The sequence below is a fragment of the Ornithorhynchus anatinus genome, chromosome 6 (assembly GCF_004115215.2).
Source record: "Ornithorhynchus anatinus isolate Pmale09 chromosome 6, mOrnAna1.pri.v4, whole genome shotgun sequence".
Classification (NCBI taxonomy): Eukaryota; Metazoa; Chordata; class Mammalia; order Monotremata; family Ornithorhynchidae; genus Ornithorhynchus; species Ornithorhynchus anatinus.
In genome coordinates, this window is record NC_041733.1 from 4,019,522 (window position 1) to 4,041,860 (window position 22,339).

Consider the following 22,339-nt stretch of genomic DNA (forward strand, 5'->3'; position numbering starts at 1 on the left):
CCCCCTGATTTTGGGGGGGGGGGGGGGTGGGTCACTTCTATTCCCTCCTGTTTTCAGTGACGTCGTTTCTCAAGTTTCACTACCCCGCCACGACCCACTCTGTTCCGAACTGACAGCGTCCATAAACTCTCTTCTCACCTTCGCAGTCTGTCTTCTTTACCCTAGGTAGTCTCCTCCCATTTTGAAGATATATAGCAGCCCTATAATTTACAGGAAGTGTCTTGTCCTCCTCCAGGAGCGCAGATTCATTGGATAAGCTTTTGAATTTCTGTTGCTATCGAACATTTCCTCATTTCACCATCCAAAATTGAGACTGATGTATCGTAGCCTGAGCCCCTCTCTTAAAATCGAAATACAAAACGATGAAAGCAAACCCCCGCGCACGGATCTGCGCGCAAACACGGGGACCGGGATGCTTCTCTGAACCCGGAGAACGACTTGGAATGGATAGATTTTAACAGAGGATTCCGGGATGTGTTATGAGCTGATTTCACTGAGAGGTGAGATGGGGGTCGAGTGAGCAGGGAGATGACATGGATGCAGCTCATAAAGGGTCACAGAGGGAAGGGAAACTGAGGCAGCATCAGACACAGGTGTTTGCTGCCCCAAACTCCTACCTCCCAATTGCGCTTCCCTCGCTTCTCGGGTAGCGGGGTGGTAAGAAAAAGCGGTAGGAGAATGCCCAATAACAACAATGATAATAGTGATAATAATAATAATATATTTGTTCATTCATTCGTTTATATTATTCATTCAAACACATCTATTGAGTGCTGACTGTGAGCAGAGCACTGTACTAAGCGTTTGGAAGACTACAATGGAACAAACAGGCACATAGCAACAGACATATTCATGTCTGTCTCCCCTCTCTAGACCGTAAGCTTGTTGTGGATGGAAAACGTGTCTCTTTATTGCTATCTTGCACTCTCCCAAGAGCTTAGTACAGTGCTTTGCACACAGTAAGTGATCAATAAATGCAATTTAATAATAATCATAAATATTTCCGGGATACAGAAAATAGTTGAGGTAGAGCAGCAGTTCGAAAATTTGCTCATTATCAATCTCTCAGTAAGGATAAGGACGATAATATCAACAGTCCTCGAGCTCTTACCGCCTGCCAAGGACAGCACGTAGCACTAGGGTAGATGGAAGATAATGCATATGGTATTTATCAAGTGCTTTCTTTGTGCCAGAAACCGATAATCAAACCAGACCCGGCACCAGTCCTGCATGTGGGTCGCAGCCTGAAGAGGGGGAACTGGTATTGAACCCCCATTTTACCGGTGAGAAAACTGAGGCCCCGAAAGGTCAAGTGGTTTGTTCAAAGTCACAGAGCAGGCAATTGTAGACAACCCCAAGGCTGTAAGATCGCTGTGGGCAGGGAACTTGCCTTCCGGTTCTGTCTTATTGTACTCTTCCAATCGCTTAGTATAGCGCTCTGCACACAGAAAGTGCTCAATAAATGCCATTGATGATGATGATGATGAAGTAGTGGAGTTGGGATTAGAACTCGGGGCTCCTGACTGCCAACCTTATGTTCTTTCCAACGGGCCTTGCTGCTTCCCTAGACCTCTTGTCATATATGATGAAGAATGGGAGTCTACATCAGTGGGGGGAGAACTAAAGTGGAATCAATATCCCTCTGTCCCGCTAGAATGGGAAGCAGCGTGGCTCAGTGGAAAGAACCCGGGCTTCGGAGTCATAGGTCATGGGTTCGAATCCCAGCTCTGCCCCTTGTCAGCTGTGTGACTGTCACTTAAAGTCACTTAAATTCTCTGTGCCTCAGTTACCTTATCTGTAAAACGGGGATTAACTGTGAGCCTCACGTGGGACAACTTGATGACCCTGTATCTACCCCAGCACTTAGAACGGTGCTTGGCACATAGTAAGCGCTTAACAAATACCAACGTTATTAGAATGTACAATCCTTCAGGGCTGCAGAGGCGGTGCTTGTGTTGTCTTTCCCAAGCGCTTAGCAGATAAAGCGGCCCCCAGGGGGACTCAATAAACGCTCTCCCGCCCACTCTGAAGGGACATCTCCTCCAAGAAGCCCTCCCTGCCTAAGCCCTCCTCTCCTCCCACAGATGCATATATCTTCTATTTATGTGCTTGGATGTTATTCATTTGTTATTCGTATATTTTTTGTTTGTTTCTTTTATTTATATATCTGTTTATTCATTTATGTACATTAGTATCTGTGAGCCTGTGGGCAGGGAACGTGTCTGCTGTTGTACTGTACAGTACAACAAGTGCTAAGTGCAGTGTTTGTGCACAGTAAGCACTCAGTAAATATGACAGAATGAATATGTTCATTCAATCATATTTATTGAGTGCTTACTATGTGAAGAGCACTGTAGTAAGCGCTTGGAATATGTCAGTCATCACCCATTACAGAAGCAGTGTGGCTCAGTGGAAAGAGCCCAGGCTTGGGAGTCAGAGGTAATGGGTTCTAATCCCCAATTTGCCACTCGTCAGCTGTGTGACTGTGGGCAAGTCACTTAACTTCTCTGTGCCTCAGTTACCTCACCTGTAAACTGGGCATGAAGACTCTGAGCCTCACGCGGGACAATCTGATTACCCTGCATCTACCCCAGCGCGTAGAACAGTGCTCTGCACATAATAAGCGCTTAACAAATACCAACATTATTATTACTGTTAGCATTATTTCATCGGGCCTTCTTTCACAACAGAGCTATTGGATTTTAAGGCTGTCATTTCTTAATGGTACTTTCTCATTTCAAGGTAACTCTGCAACATTTACTTGACTTTCCTCCCTCCTTCCTCTTGGACGTAGTTTGTCTGACTTGAAGAAAATGATTAAACTTATCTCAAGTTTGGCATTAGAGAACGATAGATTGCTAGTTCTCTTCTTTACTGAATAGGTGGAAGAGCTTAGAACAGTCCTTGGCACGTAGGAAGCGCTTAACAAAAACCATCATCGTTATAAAACTTTTGAAAAAAAGCATTTACAAGAATGCATCATAAATAATTGAGAAGCTTTTATATTCGGTTCACAATCGCATCACTATTTCATCACGTGACTATATTTACCGTGCTTTTTGTCGCTGCTAGACACACAGCAGCTCAGAGAATTCTAGTTAATTGAAATTTTTGGATATGCGAAGTTGGTCAGGTGATAGAATTATTATATTCTGTTTTGAAGTTGTGTCACTTCAGAAAAGACATACCAGCTCCTTATATCCAATTTAATCAGCAAATCTGTTCATATTGGGACAAATTCAATCCTTTTGTTCATGATTCTTTTATTTTCAAATTAGCATAATCAGCTCACGATATTTTCAATATCCAATTGTAAAGATCCAATAATCTAAATTGTCAATCCTTCACTAGATGCCTGAGAGTCTGGGATGGGACGAGTAGACCGAGTGGATTATATTAAAGTGATACTAATAATATACTCATTCCTGCTGTTTACCTAGAAGCATTTCTTAGAGCACTGTAAATAAACATCTTTTAGATGGAGATATTATACAGTGTAGAGAGGCAGCATGATGTAACGGGGAGAGCACGAGACTCGGAGTCTGAACGTAATGGATTCTAATCCCAGTTCCACCTCTTGTCTGCTGTGTGACCTTGGAAAAGTTATTTCATTTCTCGGTGCCTCAGTTACCCCATCTATAAAATGGGGATTGAAATCATGAGCCCCACGTGGGACAGGGACTGTGTTCAAGCCGGTTTGCTTTTATCTACCCCAACATTTCGTACAGCAACATGAGGTAGCGTGGCTTAGTGGAGAGAGCCCGGGCTTGGGAGTCAGAGGTCATGAGTTCTAATCCCGGCTCTGCCACCTATCAGTTGTGTGACTTTGGGCAAGTCACTTAACTTCTCTCTGCCTCACTTATGGCATCTGTAAAAAGTGGATTAAGTCTTCGAGCCCCACATGGGATGACCTGATTACCTTAAATCCACCCCAGTGCTTAAAACAGTGCTTGGCACATAGTAAGTGCTTAACAAATACCAACATTATTATTATTATTGCAGCACCTGGCACAGAGTTTGTATTTAAGCAACATAATAATTATTATTATTAGAGGAGCTTACAGTCAAACACTTACTGTGTGCACAACACTGTACTAAGCGCTTGGGAGAGCACAGTATAATCATAAGAGACACATTCCCTGCTAGATTGCAAGTTCCTGGAGGCCAGGGTTCATGGCTACCAACTCTACTGAACTCTCCCAACCCACTTAGCCCAGTGCTCTGCTCATCCTATTGACGTGCTTTTAAAGGAAAGACTCGTGATTGACAGGATCTCTCTCTCCCTTTATCTTCGGGTCTGCTTTCCCAGATGGGCCATTCTTCTTACGCGATTCCAGCAGACTCATAACTCTTCGGTGAGTGGAGGCAAAGGCAGTTTGTCAACATAAGGATGCCCACGATGTATAAACCAGGCGGAAAGCTGGAATAACTTGGTCTTCCATCAGCTCCCTTCATCTAAATGTCAGCATCTGCTCGGCCCCACCCACCCAGAATTAGCAGCTGCCGTCTACCCAGTGCTAGGAGGCATTTCCTTTCCCACCCTAGAAACCTGCCGAAATATGGGCCCTCGCCCCCCCACCAGCTCTTTGAAATCGGGCATTCCCCTCTCTGCCAGCTCCTAACCATCTTTCTTTCTTTCCCGTCGCCACCAACGGCTGTTCATTTTCCTTTGCTTACTGTAGTTTTCAATTGTTATCTCCCGCTCCCTCATTCTTTTCAACTTCTATTTCTTTCTCTTCTCCCACCGACCCATACAGGTTTTCACATTTTTTTTGGAAAACTGTTTTGTTTTGTTTTGTTTTCTTTGAGAAACTGAGAAACAGCATGGTCTAATAGGGCAGAGAATTGACAGTCAGGACACCTGGATTCTCTCAAATCCCAGCTTTGTCATGTGACAGCTGAATAACTTTGAGCAATTCAGTAAGCTTCTTTGTGCTTCAGTTTCCTCCTCTGTTAAACGGGGTTAAAATATCTGCCCTCCCTCTCTTTCAAACTTTGTGCCCCATGAGGGAGGAAAACTGTGTCCAATCGGATCACCCCTATCCACCCCGCGTTTAGCACAGTGTTTCAGTCTCAGTCTCAGAACAAGAACTTAGAAAAATATTATTATGATAATCATTATCATCAATATTAATATCTCCAAAAGCCCGAGCTGGCATCGTGACTACTGCTCCTGTGGTTGACTTGTTTGGTTTTGGGAGGTAAGCTGTTTGGGCTTTTAAGTGAAGAACTGCTTGGGAATCATTTGTGGAAGCTGAGAGAATTAATTTTGGCAGAGATATTAAGAGATCCACAGAAGAACAATAATATGAGCAATATGAATCTTCTAATCTACCAAACTGACTTGAATGGGCCTACTCCCCTTTCAGTAAATTGTCATTAAACTGCCTTAAAGATAACTATTTCCCGATCCAAAAGAGTTTTTCAGAGTAAGACACAGTCATGACGGTTGAGGCAAGTGGAAGAACTGGTTAGGAAAGGGGAATGAGTCCACATCTGGTTTATTCACTAAGAGTTTCTTCAGGAGAACTGGATTTTCCAATACACTCTTTATGAGTGTAATACATTAACACCTCCTACTGAATTCAGAATTCGGCATGGCAGAAGTCTTTTTTGAATAATTGGGTTTAAGTGTTTATATGTGTCAGGCAGCGTATTAAATATTGGCGTAGATACAAGATAATCAGGTTGGACACAGTCCACATCCTGAATGGAGCTCACTCTCTTAATCCTTGACAAGTCATTTGCTTAGCTGTTGTGCTGGACAATTAGAGGTAGAGGATGTCTCATCTGGGTAAAAGCTTCTGTTAGTTTCAAATAGGATACTCGGCTTTGCATTCCTTAAGGGCAGGGATCATATCTACCACCTCCATTCATTCATTCAATAGTATTCCTTGAGCGCTTACTATGTGCAGAGCACTGTACTAACCGCTTGGAATGTACAATTCGACAACGGATAGACACCATTCCTGCCCAATGACGGGCTCACAGTCTAAATGGGGGAGACAGAGAGCAGAGCAAAACAGAACAAAACGAAAACAAGCCAGCAGCATCAAGATAAATAGAATCAAGGAGATATACCGATAATAATGTTGGTATTTGTTAAGCGCTTACTAAGTGCAGAGCACTGTTCTAAGCACTGGGGAATATACAGAGTAATCAGGTTGTCCCACGTGAGGCTCACAGTTAATCCCCATTTTACAGATGAGGTAATTGAGGCCCAGAGAAGTGAAGTGACTCGCCCACAGTCACACAGCTGACAAGTGGCAGAGCCGGGTGTCGAACCCACGACCTCTGACTCCGAAGCCCAGGCTCTTTCCACTCAGCCACGCTGCTTCCCCTGCAGCAGTCAATATCACCGATTGACTGAATGAACACTTCTCCGACGTGGAATCCCCGACAACTGTTCAGGTGAATGAATGGGGCCTGGTCTTGCTGCACTGATTTCTCAACTGCCATCCGCATGTCTCTTGAGTGGGGAGGAAAATCTACAAAGCTTTCATCTCAAACTTTTGTCCCCAGGAGAAATTCTGAGAACGGCACATCCAGAGGCCTGTGGAGAACCTCCACACTGTACTAGAATATCTGAGGTGCATACAGCGCTTAGCGTAAATGGATGTCCAATCTCTGACTGCTCATCAGTCGGTTCCTCAGTGTTACTGAAGAATGTTCACTCTCCTCAGCCGACACCAACATCGAGGCTTAAATGGACGACCGTTCCTCATGTGGGTTTACCCGAAAAGATGGCTCAGGGATGTTATCTCCCGGGATGTACGACAAGAAACGCCTTTATACATTGTTGATGTCATCTCTAGATGCTAGATGTGAATATATGACTGGCTTTTCAAGTTATGGTACTTCAAGAAGTGAAGCTGTCAAAACAAATCCTGAGGTAGATACGAGGTGATCGGATTGGACGCAGTCCCTGTCCCACACAGGACTCACAGTCTAAGAAGGAGGGAAATCAGGTGTTTGAACCCGATTTAACGAACGAGGAAACAGAGACCCAGAGAGGGTGACTTAGTAAGAGTCACCCAACAGGCAAGGGGTGAGAAGCATTATGGCTTAGTGGAAAGAGTACGGGCCTGGGAGTCAGAACATCTGGGTTCTAAAATGGGGATTGAAACTGTGAGCCCCACGTGGGACAATCTGATTCCCCTGTATCTCCCCCAGCGCTTAGGACAGTGCTCTGCACATAGTAAGTGCTTAACAAATACCAACATTATTATTAAAATAGAGAATAAGACTGTGAGATCTCTGTGGGACATGGACCCTGTCCAACGTGATTATCTTGTATCAAGCCCAGCGCTTGGTACAGGGTCTGTTGCATAGTAAGCATTTAACAAATGCCATTAAAAGCAAACAAAAAAAAATGTGGTGGAGCTGGAATTAGAACCAAAGGCTGCTGACTCCCCGATCGATGCTGTTTCTCACGAAACGATTATACACAAACCTCCTTGCCACACCAAGCACACAGTTGCACATTTACACACAACGAATCAGTCAGTGAACCTGCGCTGTGTCCAACATGATTATCTTGTATCTACCCCAGTGCTTAATACAGTGCCTTCTACATAGTAAGCACTTAACAAATACTATGCCAATCCAAACAAAAAAGTGAACAGTATTTAATAAGTTCCTACTGTGTGCCGAGGACCGTACTAAGTGTTCGGGAGAATACAAACACTTATCCCAGCCCTCAAGGAACTTGGAATCTAGAAAGGGAGGGAGGGAGACCCAGAAATATCAGCCTCCTCACTGACCTCCCTGCCTCCTGTCTCTCTCCACTCCAGTCCACCATTCACTCCGCTGCCCAGATCATTTTTTCACAAAAAACATCCCTTACATCTTTCGCGGCTTCTCAGAAACCTCCAGGGGTTGCCCATCCACCTCTACTGACCATTGGCTTTAGAGAACTCATTCCTTCATTCATTCGTATTTATTGATAATAATAATGATGGTGGTATTTGTTAAGCGCTTACTATGTGCAGAGCACTGTTCTAAGCGCCGGGCGGATACAAGGTGATCAGATTGTCCCACGTGGGGCTCACAGTTTCAATCCCCATTTTACAGGTGAGGTAATTGAGGCACAGAGAAGTGAAGTGACATGCCCAAAGTCACACAGCTGGCAAGCGGAGGAGCCGGGATTAGAACCCATGACCTCTGACTCCCAAGCTCGGGCTCCTTCCACCGAGCCATGATGCTTCTCGAGCCCTCTGAGCACTTACTGTGTGCAGAGCAGTGTACTAAGTGCTTGGAAAGTACAATTCAGCAATAAAGAGAGACAATCCCTGACCCAGCGGACTTTTTACTTTACCTTCCAACTTTTCTCCTACAAGACAGCCCACAAACCTTGCTCCTATAAGGCTAATCTCCTTGTACCTCCAGCTCATGTATCTCACCGCTGATCTCTCACTCACATCCTGCCTGCGGTCTGAAACACCCTACGTCTTCATATCTGACAATGAGTCTTCCTACCTTGAACACCTTATTGAAGGCACATCGTCTCCTAGAGGCCTTTCCCAACTATACCTTCGTTTCTTCTTCTCCCACTCTCTTCTGTGTCACCCTTGCACTCCCTCAGCCCCACACACTGATATACATATCTGTACTATATTTCTTTATAGCAATATCCGTCTCCCCCTCTGGACCGTGAGCTTGTTGTGGACAGGGAATGCGTCTACCAACTCGATTGTAATGTTCTTTCTGAAGCGCTTAATACAGTCATCGGCACACAGGGTGTACTAGATTAATACAACTGATTAATCGTTTGATAGGAGGAGGGAAGGAAAGTGGGATCCTGGTGCCACGGTCTCACTGTTGTTTTACGTACTCACACCACTGATGCCCCTTTTTGGACTTTGTGACGTGGTCCCCCTCGAGGTTTTAAGATCCGACCTGTTAGGTTGTTGCACGCCTCCAGGGTAAAGTATGCCACTGGAGTCAAGGGTCTGGGTCGGACAGTGATTATCTACAAAGGAACTGAATATCAAAAACGATGCTTTATAGTTGGTCTGGGTCCCTTTGTGCAGAGTTTGAAAATACTGAGGGAAAACATGTCTTTAAAAATCAGAAACCCTTATTGAAAAAAAATGGAACCTAAATAAAGGGCTGTTTGTAACATTAAGCACTCAGTATATAATAATGATAGTGCTATTTATTAATTGCTTACCGTGTGCCAAGCACTTTATCAAGCACTGGGGTAGATACAAGGTAATCAGGTTGTCTTACCTGGGGTCAGAGTCTTAATCCCCCTTTTCCAGATGAGGGAACGGAGGCACAGAGAATTTAAGTGACTTGCCCAGTTGTGCGTTCATACAGCGATGAAACGAATGAGCTGTATTAGCTAATCTGACCATTACTCTCCCCTCATTCAAAGCCTTATTGAAAGTACATCACCTCCAAGAGGCCTTCCCTGACTAAGCCCTCCTTTCCTCTTCGCTTTAGTTTTCATCGCCGAAGCTGATGCACCCTCTCTCTCCTCCCTTCGCCCTGACTTGCTCCCTTCATTCATTCCCCCACCCACCCTCCCAGCCCCACAACACTTATGTACATATCTAGAATTTATTTATTTACAGTCTCCTTTTCTACACCGTAAGCTCACTGTGGGGAGGGAATATGTCTGTCTATTGTCATATTGTACTCTCCCAAGAGGTGAGTACAGTGCTCTGCACACAGTAAGCGATCAATAAATGCAATTGAATGAATAAATGGATAATCCTACAATTTTGACCTGGAGCACTGAGATCTTTAGGGTCAAAAGGAGGAGGATATGCATGTTGTATATCCAGTGCTTCATAAACAGGCAGAAGGGAAAAAAAAATACAAAACAAGAACTTAAGATGTTTTTTTCTCTCCTGCGCCGTGCATTATTCAATTGAGAACAGTCTCCAAATAGGACCAAAAGTATCCACTGATCAATCCATGAATCGATGGCATTTACTGAGTGTTTACAGGGTGTGTGGACAGCCCTGGGAAAGTACAATGCAATAGAGTTGATAGACTCAATCCTTACCCACAAGGAACTTACAGTTAACATGAGGAGAGACATAAAAGTAAATTACAGAATGGGGAAATAGTACAGTACGGTTAGGTGGGTGCTGTGTGGTTGGAGAGAGTATGAAAGTGCTGAAAGGATCGGGTGGCTAAGTGTATAGGCGATGCGTGTCGGGGGAATGAGAACATTTTTATATGTGAAAGCCCAGAGGCCAATAGAAATTATACCTGATACCTCAAAACGGGTTACAGAATACAGAAGGTGACGTAGAACTCATCACTAAATTCATTCTGTGGGAAGGCCCAAATACATATATATTTATTTCCTCGGTCGTGAAAAGGGGAATTTATTTTCCAGATGGGGTACAATCTGGACCCCAGCTGGGTGGTGAATCCAGCTCTAAGGGGCAGCGGAATTACCCTTGTGTCTGGACTGACACAGATTCAAAGTCTAGAACTAAAATCTCCGGAAGCGAAGGGAATGGCACCATCCAAAATAAACAAACGCTACCGCTGGTAGCCATTTGACAAGGAAATCTTCACGCTGGGCCACGCTCTCCACACATCCATTTATATTGCCAGTCACCACGGTTACAAGGCAGCGTCAGACCTAGCGCCAATGCTGACACCCACCATCTGCCAACAAAAAATCAAGATTTTTGTTGTTCTTGTTGTTGTCATTGCTCTTTTCACTGCATTGCTCAGACTATCCAGGATTGCTATTCGGTGCCACGGATCTGTCAGTTGAAAGGAGAAGGGTGGACGTTTGGGAAGCCTGGGATATCTATCAGAACTAAATGGTTTGACGGCCAAGTGGGATAACTCAGCCAGATGGAAAGAGAATGCCACATTCACCACAAAGCGACACGGGAAGTGGGTAGAGAGATCGGAGGTCGGCTTCGGCGCCGCAAACTAAAGCGGCGTAGCAAATCCCACAGCCTCCAGTTGTCGGCAGTCGCCGGTACAAGCACATGCAGGTAGGATGGGAGACGGAGACACAGATGACTAGAGTCAGGATGCGTTTGGAAATAATGACTGTGAGTTAGGGAGCTTTCTAGGCTGATTTTTTACAGCTGTCAGGTTGTCTAAACAATTTAAGAACTCCAGTACACTATGCATTTCATTTTGCATGGGCTAATTGCAGATTCTTTTTGTTTTGTTTTTTATAGATGAGATCCCGCTTACTGTTTTTCTTGGTCAACAGCCCGCCCAACGGTCGATACGAAAGAGAACCAACCAATGGAAATATTTTAAACCCAAACGCTGTGAGAAGCAAAAATCTGTGTAGAGCGGTCGAGAAGACTGGTATATCTACATATATACAAAATCTACCCTACATCCAGGTTCCTCTGTAGAACAAGTCCCTTTCTAAAATATTGAAATGTAAGACAGGATTTTACTTCAAGTTACTTTGATCTATTAGTTATTCTGCCTTGAGCCTTTCGCTTCAGGTCACCTCCAGCGTGGCTGATAGCTCTTGACCTCAGCTAGCTTGACCCAATTCCCGTATCTACTTTTGTCCTAAAGAGTTTGTCTAGTAAATAAGTAGCCCTCAAGTCTCCAGCTCAGCCTAACTCCAAGTGATCGCTGGAACAGCTGACTTGGCTCTTTTGCTGACTCCCCTCACATCTCAAAGCCCAGACGAGAGGATACAGGATTGTATCATCTAATTCACCGGGAGATCTGTGGGTAAAATATTCCATCTCTCTGGAATGCTTCAGAGGAAGCACGAAGCAGCGTGGCTCAGTGGAAAGAGCCCGGGCTTGGGAGTCAGAGGTCATGGGTTCCTATCCCGACTCTGCCCCTTGTCAGCTGTGTGACTGTGGGCGAGTCACTTTGCTTCTCTGTGTCTCAGTTCCCACATCTGTAAAACGGGGATGAAGACTGTGAGCCTCACGTGGGACAGCTGATTCCCCTGCATCTCCCCCAGCGCTTAGAACAGTGCTCTGCACGTAGTAAGCGCTTAACAAATACCAACATTATTATCATTAGGAACCGTCCACCGGCCCCTGAATCCGTGTGGCAGACGTCCGCAAATGTCTGCATGCAGAGAGGTAAGGTTGAGGAACCGTAATAACAGCTCTTCCTCTAGGCTGTAAGCTCACTGTGGGCGGGGAGCATGTCCGTTTATCGCTCTGTACTCTCCCAAGGGCTCAGTACAGTGCTCTGCACCGGACCTGGGAGTCTGAGGTCATCGGTTCGAATCCCAGCTCTGCCACTTGGCAGCTGTGTGACTGTGGGGAAGTCACTTAACTTCTCTGTACCTCGATTACCTCACCTGGAAAATGGGGATTAACGGTGAGCCTCACGTGGGACAACCTGATTACCCTGTATCTACCCCAGCGCTTAGAACATAATAAGCGCTTAACAAATACCAAGATTATTATTATTATTATTATTATTAGAGTAAGCCCTCCAAAAATTCAATTGAATGAGTGAATGAATGAAAGGAGCCCCTAACAAGTGAGGGGACGTTTTTCCGGGTCACATTTCTTGCCTCTCCATATGCCAGAGAAATCAAAGAGCTAACCAAGCTGGGTTTGCCCTCACTGACACCACCCAAAGGTTATCAGCCAGTCCCACTGACATGCTGCTTTCTCTGTCTCTTTCTTCAAGGATGTACTACCAAAAAAAAAAAAAAAAAAAAAGTTGAGCCTATTTACTGAGAAATTTGATGTTCATTCACTACAGCGTGGCTCAGTGGAAAGAGTCTGGGCGTGGGAGTCAGAGAACATATCTATCCCGGCTAGACTACTGTGTCAGCCTTCTCTCTGACCTCCCTTCCTCCTCTCTCGCCCCGCTCCGGTCTATTCTTCACTCCGCCGCCCGGCTCATCTTCCTGCAGAAACGATCTGGGCATGTCACTCCCCTTCTTAAACAACTCCAGGGGTTGCCTATCGACCTCCGCTCCAAACAAAAACTCCTCACTCTAGGCTTCAAGGCTCTCCATCACCTTGCCCCTTCCTACCTCTCCTCCCTTCTCTCTTTCTACCGCCCACCCCGCACGCTCCGCTCCTCTGCCGCCCACCTCCTCGCCGTCCCTCGGTCTCGCCCATCCCGCCGTCGACCCCTGGGTCACGTCCTCCCGCGGTCCCGGAACGCCCTCCCTCCTCACCTCCGCCAAACTGATTCTCTTTCCCTCTTCAAAACCTTACTTAAAAATCACCTCCTCCGAGAGGCCTTCCCAGACTGAGCTCCTCTTCCCCCTCTACTCCCTCTGCCATCCCCCCTTTACCTCTCCGCAGCTAAAGCCTCATTTTCCCCTTTTCCCTCTGCTCCTCCACCTCTCCCTTCCCATCCCCACAGCACCGTACTCGTCCGCTCGACTGTATATATTTTCGTTACCCTATTTATTTTGTTAATGAATTGTACATCGCCTTGATTCTATTTAGTTGCCATCGGTTTTTACGAGATGTTCTTCCCCTTGACGCCGTTTAGTGCCATTGTTCTCGTCTGTCCGTCTCCCCCGATTAGACCGTAAGCCCGTCAAACGGCAGGGACTGTCTCTATCTGTTGCCGACTTGTTCATCCCAAGAGCTTAGTACAGTGCTCTGCACATAGTAAGCGCTCAATAAATACTATTGAATGAATGAAAGAACATGGGTTCGAATCCCAGATCTGCCACTTGTCAGCTGTGTGACTGTGGGCAAGTCACTTAACTTCTCTGTGCCTCACGTCCCTCATCTGTAAAATGGGGATTAACTGTGAGCCCCACGTGGGACAACCTGATGACCCTGTATCTCCCCCAGAGCTTAGAACAGTGCTCTGCACCTAGTAAGCGCTTAACAAATACCAACATTACTATTATTACTGAGAAGCAGCATGGCGTCGTGGACAGAGCACGGGCCTGGAAGCCAGAAGGTCACGGGTTCTAATCCCCGCTCTGCCCCTTATCTGCTGTGTGACCCTTGGCAAGTCACTTCACTTCTCTGTGCCTCAGTTACCTCATCTGTAAACAGTAGAGTGTGAGCCCAATGTGGGACAGGGCTTCTGCCCAATCTGATTAATTTGTATGTACTCCAGTGCTTAGAACAGTGCTTGGTGCATACTAAGCGCTTAACAAGTACCCATAATCATTATTCTTATAACTATCCTTTACCAGCCTTGGTCCAATGGGGAGAACTTGGCTCTGGGAATCAGGAGATCCTGGTTCTAGTCCTCGTTCTGCAAGGAAGGGAACGTCATCGGAGTCGGTTGAAGAGCGAGCCAGGGTCCAACAGGCAGACTGGAAAGTAGCCGGATAGCACGGCCAGCGTGGACCGCTGTGGCTACCGAATCAACTGCCCGCCGGAGGGATGACGGCGCAACTTCGTCACCAGATTGTGGTCGCTTGGGATGTGTACGGGACCTGTCCCTAAAAAAAAGTCCATGCAAACTTCTCTGTCTATTCATGCGCTGCACTCTATATCCCAGTTGGATCATACCTGTCTCCCAACCGTTAGTTCTTGCTCAGTGCTTAGTACAGTGCTCTGCACACAGTATGCGCTCAGCGAATGCTATCGCTACTACTACTTGACAGGGAAACGGAGGCTGAGTCGTGCCAACGACTAGAACACTAATCGATTTGTTTCTGGACCAAGCCCTGAGGGTCATTTTCAACGGCTGCCTCTATGACCTTATCTAGTGTGGCACTGAACTCACACGATGACCAAAATAGATGACCCAGAGCGATCGTCTAAATGGACCGATGGCTCTCTTTCCTGCCGGGTCAAGGAACCCCAGCGAAACCCGCCACCCGGTAGTTGGCTCTGTCACTCTCGTTGGTAGGTGCCGCACCTCGCTCCTTGTCGAGGACATTCCGTGAAGGGCATATTCGCTCCCCAGCAGAGTTTACGAATCTAAAGGTTTGTAATTCTGGAAACCCAAATCAGTTAAGCACTGAGATCGTTGCTACGGAAAGAGGCAAATTCCCCAAATCCGCCTTCAGTCACGCACAGGAAACAATGATCGGCGAGACCTGCATTCCCCAGAACAGATTTTGATTTGGATCAGACACAGCAGCACCTGACTCGCAAATCTTTCACACCCTCGCAAAGAGAGACTCCCAAGAGAAATACACTCTGTCAAACCAAATTCACCTCTTAAAGCAAAACAAAAAAAAAAAAGTTTCTAAACTAATTACCATATTCAATTCCCTTTTCCATACTTTCATGACATTTTTACCTGTTGCTAGGACACCGTGCTACCGTCTCAGTTGCTATGGCAATATTTCTCCTCCCAGGGTTTTATGACCGGCAAGGTGTATTTCAGTCAGTCAGTGCTATTTATTGAGCACTTACTGCGTTCTAAGGGCTTGGGGGAGTACAACAGAGTCGGTAGACGCCCTCTCTGCCCACGAGGAGCTTCTAGTCCCAAAATAGTCTGTCGACGATTAGTATCATGCACTCTGGATGCGGGTCTCTCTGCAAGGTTCAAAAATAAATAAAGATTCTCTTATTCCCCTTCACCTAAAGTCGCACTCGGATCCTCCCAAGCTTCCCTTCTCACCATGTCTCTTCCTTGTCGCTCCATCTTCGGTCTCTGGCTCACATTCCCTTGCTTGAGGATCATGTCTACCAACAGCATTACATCGCACTCTCCCAAACGCTTAGTACAGTTCTTACACAGTAAGTGCTGACTAAATGCCACTCAGGTTTCTTAATTGATTGATTGGTAGTCACTCTTCCTTCAAATCTACCAGACCACAGTTCTCTCTCTCTCTTCAAAAACCCAACTCTTCCAGGAAGATGGTTCCGACTAATTCTTAGACCCCTAGTTTCATCAGCTCAACAGACACTCTCGGCACTTATATATTTATATCCATCTTTGACCATTAGGGATATTTAGATTTTTACTCGTGCATTCATCTATTTCACCTTTACGTTCATTCATTCATTCAATAGTATTTATTGAGCGCTTACTATGTGCAGAGCACTGTACTAAGCGCTTGGAATGAACAAGTCGGCAACAGATAGAGACAGTCCCTGCCGTTTGACGGGCTTACGGTCTAATCGGGGGAGACGGGCAGACGAGAACGATGGCAATAAATAGAGTCAAGGGGAAGAACATCTTGTAAAAACAATGGCAACGAAATAAAATCAAGGTGATGTAATAATGTTGGTATTTGTTAAGCGCCTACTATGTGCAGAGCACTGTTCTAAGCGCTGGGGTAAACACAGGGGAATCAGGTTGTCCCGCATGGGGCTCACAGTCTTAATCCCCATTTTACAGATGAGGGAACTGAGGCCCAGAGAAGTTAAGTGACTTGCCCACAGTCACACAGCCGACAAGTGGCAGAGCTGGGATTCGAACTCATGAGCCCTGACTCCAAAGCCTGTGCTCCATCTCATTAAACAAAATAAACAAAATAAATAGGGTGGTAAAGATATATACGGTCGAGCGGACGAGTACGGTGCCGAGGGGGTGAGATGGGAGAGGGGGAGGAGGAGAGGGAAAGGGGGGAGAAGAGGGTTCGGCTGCGGAGAGGTGAAGGGGGGTAGAGGGAGGAGAGGGAAAAAGGGGGGAGCTCAATCTGGGAAGGCCTCTTGGAAGAGGTGAGTTTGAAGTAGGGATTTGAAGAGGGGAAGAGAATTAGATTGTCTGAGGTGAGGAGGGAGGGCATTCCGGGACCACGGGAGGACGTGACCCAGGGGTCGAAAGTGGGATAGGCGGGATACGTATTCCTGCCATTGCCAGCTATACCCTTGTTCTTTCTCGGGCTCTCTGTAAATAACTCCGCTGTCTCACCCATTAGATTGTTCAATCTTTAGGGTAGGGTTCATAATGCTTACTCCTAATGAACCATCTCAAACAATTAAGTGCTCTGCATAGAGTAGGTACACTAATTTATCAAGCACCTACTTGATAAATACCACTAATTCATAGACTGACTTATTTTCCCCTTTGGTAGTAAGGGGTAGCTTGATACATCACTCTGCACATATTAAAGGTTCAATGAATACTATTAATTGAGATAAAATTCAATAGTATTTATTGAGCGCTTACTATGTGCAGAGCACTGTACCGAGCGCTTGGAATGTACAAATCGGTAACAGATAGAGACGGTCCCTGCCCTTTGACGGGCTGGTTTTCTATCGCCAGTCCTAAACGTTGTAAAAGTCAGGCATATCGATGGCTGATATCATCACTGGGATCCTCACTCCATTCATCCCCTCATAGCGCTTGGGCTCTGAATATTTTCCACCATGAAAAATAATTATTATTATTATTACCATTATGGCATTGGTAAAACACTTGCTATGTGCTGGGCACTGTAAATGCAAGGGTGGATGCAAGTTTAACACGTTGGACACGGTCCCTGTCCCACGTGGGTCTCACAATCTCAATCCCCATTTTACAGATGAGCTAACTGAGGTGCAGAGAAGTAAAGTGACTTGCTCGAGGTCACACAGCAGACAAGTGGCTGAGCCAGGATTAGAATCCGTGACCTGAGCCAAGAGAAGTTGGCTCTGCCTCTGGCATCTGCTTCTGGGGACATAAAGTGATAAGGGTAAGAATAACAGCAATGCATATTAATAACGGTGGTATTTGCTAAGCACTTACTATGTGCCAAACACCGTGCTAGGTGCTGAGGTAGATGCAAGATAATCAGGCTGGGTCACTGTCCCTCTTCAGGCTAACAGTCAGAGCGGGAAGAACAGACTATTTTATGGTAGTTTTTAAGCACTTACTATGAGTCAAGCACTGTTCCAAGTGTTGGGATAGATACAATTTAATAAGGCCGGGCATGGTCCCCGTCACTTATGGGGTTCACAGTCTAAGTAAGTGGGAGAACAGGTGTTGAACCCTCATCTGGCAGTCGAAGCAACCGAGGCACAGGTAAATTAAATGACTTCCCCAAACTCACTTAGCAGTCGAGTGGCAGAGGCAGGATTAGAACCCAGGTCCCCTGGCCCCCAGGCTCACGGACTCAGTAAAACAGGAACTATGATAAGTTCAGATCCCTGCACTAATTTTCCATTTCTCGGGCAACCCACACTAAATGTTCCTTGGTTCAGGTCTGCATCAGGCCGGAGTATTTTTAGAGAATATGCGTGAGGTTACAAATTCTTAGTTTGGACTAATCCGCATACGGCAACCTTCCCCGGGGATAGAGGACCGAAAGTGATTGCCAGTGGATTGCTGGATCTGGATACGGAATGAATCGAATCTCTAGGCCCACACGTCTTCCCCTCTTCAAAGCGTTTCTGTAATCTCACCTCCTCCTTGAGGCCTTCCTCGATTGTTTTCTTCTCCCCACGTCCCATCCTCCCCATTATCACCCAAGAACTCACACCAAGAGGATAGACAGACATCCTCTATCCACAGACCTAGCCTTCCATGACTTTCTTCTACCTATCCTTACTTCAATCCGTCTCTGTCTCCCCGTTTAGATTGTAAGCTCCTTTCCGTATGCTCCCCAGTACAAGGACTGCGTCTTCTCACTCTCTGGCACTCGCCCAAGCACTCGGTACGGGAAGCAGAGGATCAATAAATACTAATGATTGATTATTTTGTAATTAGGTACCAGCAACACCATCTCCAATCATACCCCAGGAATGTCAAATGCCAGCTAGGATTTTGGGTTTTTCCATCGGTCGTCTTTCGTTCTGGAGAGACTCAGAATTTTCTCTACCGTTCAGCCGGACAGGCAGCCCGGTTGTCCGTAAATATCCCTGATGGACTACTTGATTACACAGTCCTCTTTAGTATTATCATACAATCTGTCCTAAAATTTTAAAGTCACACATAGTGGAAAGAGCCCGGGCTTGGGAGTCGGAGGTCACGGGTTCGAATCCCAGCTCTGCCACTTGTCAGCTGTGTGACTGTGGGCAAGTCACTTCACTTCTCTGTGCCTCAGTTACCTCATCCGCAAAATGGGGATTAACTATGAGCCTCACGTGGGACAACCTGATTAACCTGTATCTCCCCCAACGCTTAGAACAGTGCTCTGCACATAATAGGCGCTTAACAAATACAAACATTATTATTATTATTACAGTGTAATCGGGCTGTCCCACATGGGGCTCATAGTCTTAATCCCCATTTTACAGAAGAGGTAGCTGAGGCACAGAGAAGTTAAGCGACTTGCCAAAGTCCCACAGCTGACAAATGGTGAGCCGGGATTAGAACCCACCACCTCTGACTCCCAAGCCCGTTGTCTTTCCTCTAAGCCATGCCGCTTCCAATAAATGCATACAACACATAAATAAATACTTAAATACAATAAATACAATTGAATGAATGGGCAAGTTTCTGAATTTCTCCGTGCCTCAGTTCCCTCATCTGTAAAATGGGCATATGAGCCCCACGTGGCACAACGACCGTGCCCAACCTGATGAGCTTGGATCTACCCCAGCACTTTGTAGAGCCCCAACATATAGCGAATGTTTAATAAATCCCATTTTTTAAAAGGGAAGTTGTCACCCACGGATTTTACAATCAAATGGAAGACATATGAACTAAAAGGATTTACCAGTGGCAGGGGGAAAATAATGATTAAAAACAGATAATCATCCATCCTCCGAGATACACCGATTGTCCTCCAGGTTCTTGAGGGGTTTCTGTACCTCTCCTAGGCTATTACTACAGGGACCAACTCACAGAACTGAAATCACCATTTTCTCTCCACAAACCCGTCCTCCTCCTAACTATGCCATCGCAGTTCAATCCATCGTGTTTATTGAGGACATACCGTGTGCGGACCACTGTGCTAAACCCTTACGTGAACACCATCACCATCTTCCCCATCTTGCAAAGACTCAAGCTTGCCATTATCTTCGACTCTCCTCTCTCTTCCAATCCCCACATTCATTCCTATGCCAGAACCTAGTCAGTTTTTCCCTCTATAAAATTTCCAGAATCCACCCCTTCCTCTCCATCCTATCACCCGCTCTGCAGTTCCAGGCATTTGTCATACCCAGCTCGATGGCTGCAGCGGCCTCCTCGTTGATCTCCCCGACTCCTATGCCTTTCCTCTCCTGTCCACGCTTGGCTCTTCTGACCCCAGCCGGGGGATGGAAGCTACTATGATGTTGATTCGATCACTTATCCTTTTCCGCCTTGATTACTGCGTCAGTCTCCGTGCTCAACTCCACACCTCCTATCTCACCTCACTCCAGTCCATATTTCACTCCGCTACCCGGATCGTTGTTCTACAAAACACGTTGAGGCCATGTTTCCCCACTTCTCAAGAAACTCTAGTTGCCCATCCACCTCCGCCTCAAACGGAGACTCCTCAGCATTGGATTTAAAGCACTCAATCACCTTGCCCCCTCTTATCTCACCTCGTTACTCTCCAATACACTCTGGCCTGCACATTTGGCTCTTCTGATGCTCATCTTCTCACTGTACCTTGAGCTCTTCGATCTCATCGCTGACCTCTCGCCCACAACCTGCCGCCGGCCTGGAATACCCTCCCTCTTCCTATCCGACAGACGATCACGCTCCCCACCTTCAAAGCCTTATCGAAGGCACATCTCCTCCAAGAGGCCTTCCCCGATCAAGCCCTCTTTTCCTGCTCTTCAACTCCCTTCTGCCTCGGCCGGGCTCGCTTCCCCGCTCCCAACCCCAAGGGACATGAACACATCTGTATTTTGTAATTTATATTAATGTCCATCTCCCCCTTTAGACTTTAAGCTCATTGTGGACTGAGAAGGTGCCTGTTTTATTACTATACTGTATTCTCCTCAGCTCTCAGTTCGGCGTTTTTGACACTATAAGCACTCAATAAATACGATTGACTGCCTGTTGATGACAATTCGTGATAACCTTCCAGCTCACACTTCTCCCTTGGCAACTATTAATCATGATATCTTTTTCATGGTCAGAGGACTGGCATATGTCTCTTACAGCCGTGACATTCCGAAAGAATCCAGACCTTCACAGAAACCAATAGTATTTATTAAGGGCTTTCTGTGTGCAAAACACTGCACAGAGCGCTTGGGAAAATACAGTAGTTTAAGTAGACAAGATTCCTCCTCTTAAGGAGCTTACAAGCTACAGGGGGAGAATGCACAAGAATACAACAAAGTTCAGGGCGAGAATATCATTGTTCCACATGCTGTACACATCCAAAAGCCTAGGGTAATTTCCCAAACCTTTTATCTGCACAACGAATTGCTTGTACATCCCTACCAACTTCAATAGTGATCCGTGTGGTCAGATGAATTTTAAATGATCCTTGCTCCTGAAATGGAAATGTATTTTCTGAAAGCCAAACTGGCAGAGGATTAAAAAGGAGCAAAAAAAAAAAAAAAAAAAAAGTGAATCATCGGGAAAGCAGATTAAATATAAAGGGAAAATCCTACAGCATTGTAAGGGACAGAGTTCCGATTCATTTCTACAAGTTTACTCCAAACATTTGTTCAGGGAGCCTTAAATTGGGGGTTTATTGTCCTATCAGGGGATGCATTCCTTCAGGAGGTATGCGGGGAAATATATCTAGGATTAGATTACGGTTCAAACTATAATCATTCCTCTTGTTCGAGACTTAATGGGAGCTCCAGTCTTACCTGCTGCCCTTTAAAATCGCAATATGTGTATCTTTATGAAAATGCAAATGGTATACACTGAACACTGACTTTCTCATGACTGCTTCTGGGACTCCTTGCCGCTCCGAATCGCGATCTGTTACCCACTTTACAACTCCCTGAAATGCCCTCAGCTCGGCTTCGATCATCCAGGCGGTGACTGTTATTCAAACACAACGCACTCATTTTGCCCTGTTATTGCTCTCTCGTCGGCCTGTCATCAACAGCGGTTATGTACTGAATGCTTACTTTGTGCAGAGCACCGGAGTAAGCGCTTGGGAGAGTACGATACTCGGAGTCGGTAGACCCGTTGCGGCCGGCAACAAACTGACGGTCTAGACCGACCTCTTCTATACTCAGGCTACCAAAAGAGCAACGACTCTTGTCAGTCGATGGTATTGGCTGAGCGTTTTCCGTGTGCGGAGCACCGTACTGAGCGCTTTGGAGAGACTCCTACACCAGAGGTGGTAGACGCATTCCCGTCTACACCAACAACCTCTGTACTCTAATTACCAAAGGAGAAACTACCCCTCAGTCGGTCAGTGATATTTATCGGGTGTCTAGTACAGTCGGAGATGTGTATTTAGCGGTTTCTCAGGGAGTCGTCCTTGTGGACAGGGAAGGTCCTCAGCTTAGAGAACCGCACTGTGGCCAGGAGGTCCTCAGGAATGAGCGGGGGGGAGGGAAGGACTGCAGCACAGCACAGGGTCCACACTAAGTTTGTCGTTTTCTCCAGGTGTAGCGTCGATGAACAGCGATGGCAGCATCATGACCAGAAAGCAGATGCTTTAGTAGACCCCACCGCTTTTTGCCACCCACGCTGATCGTTTGGG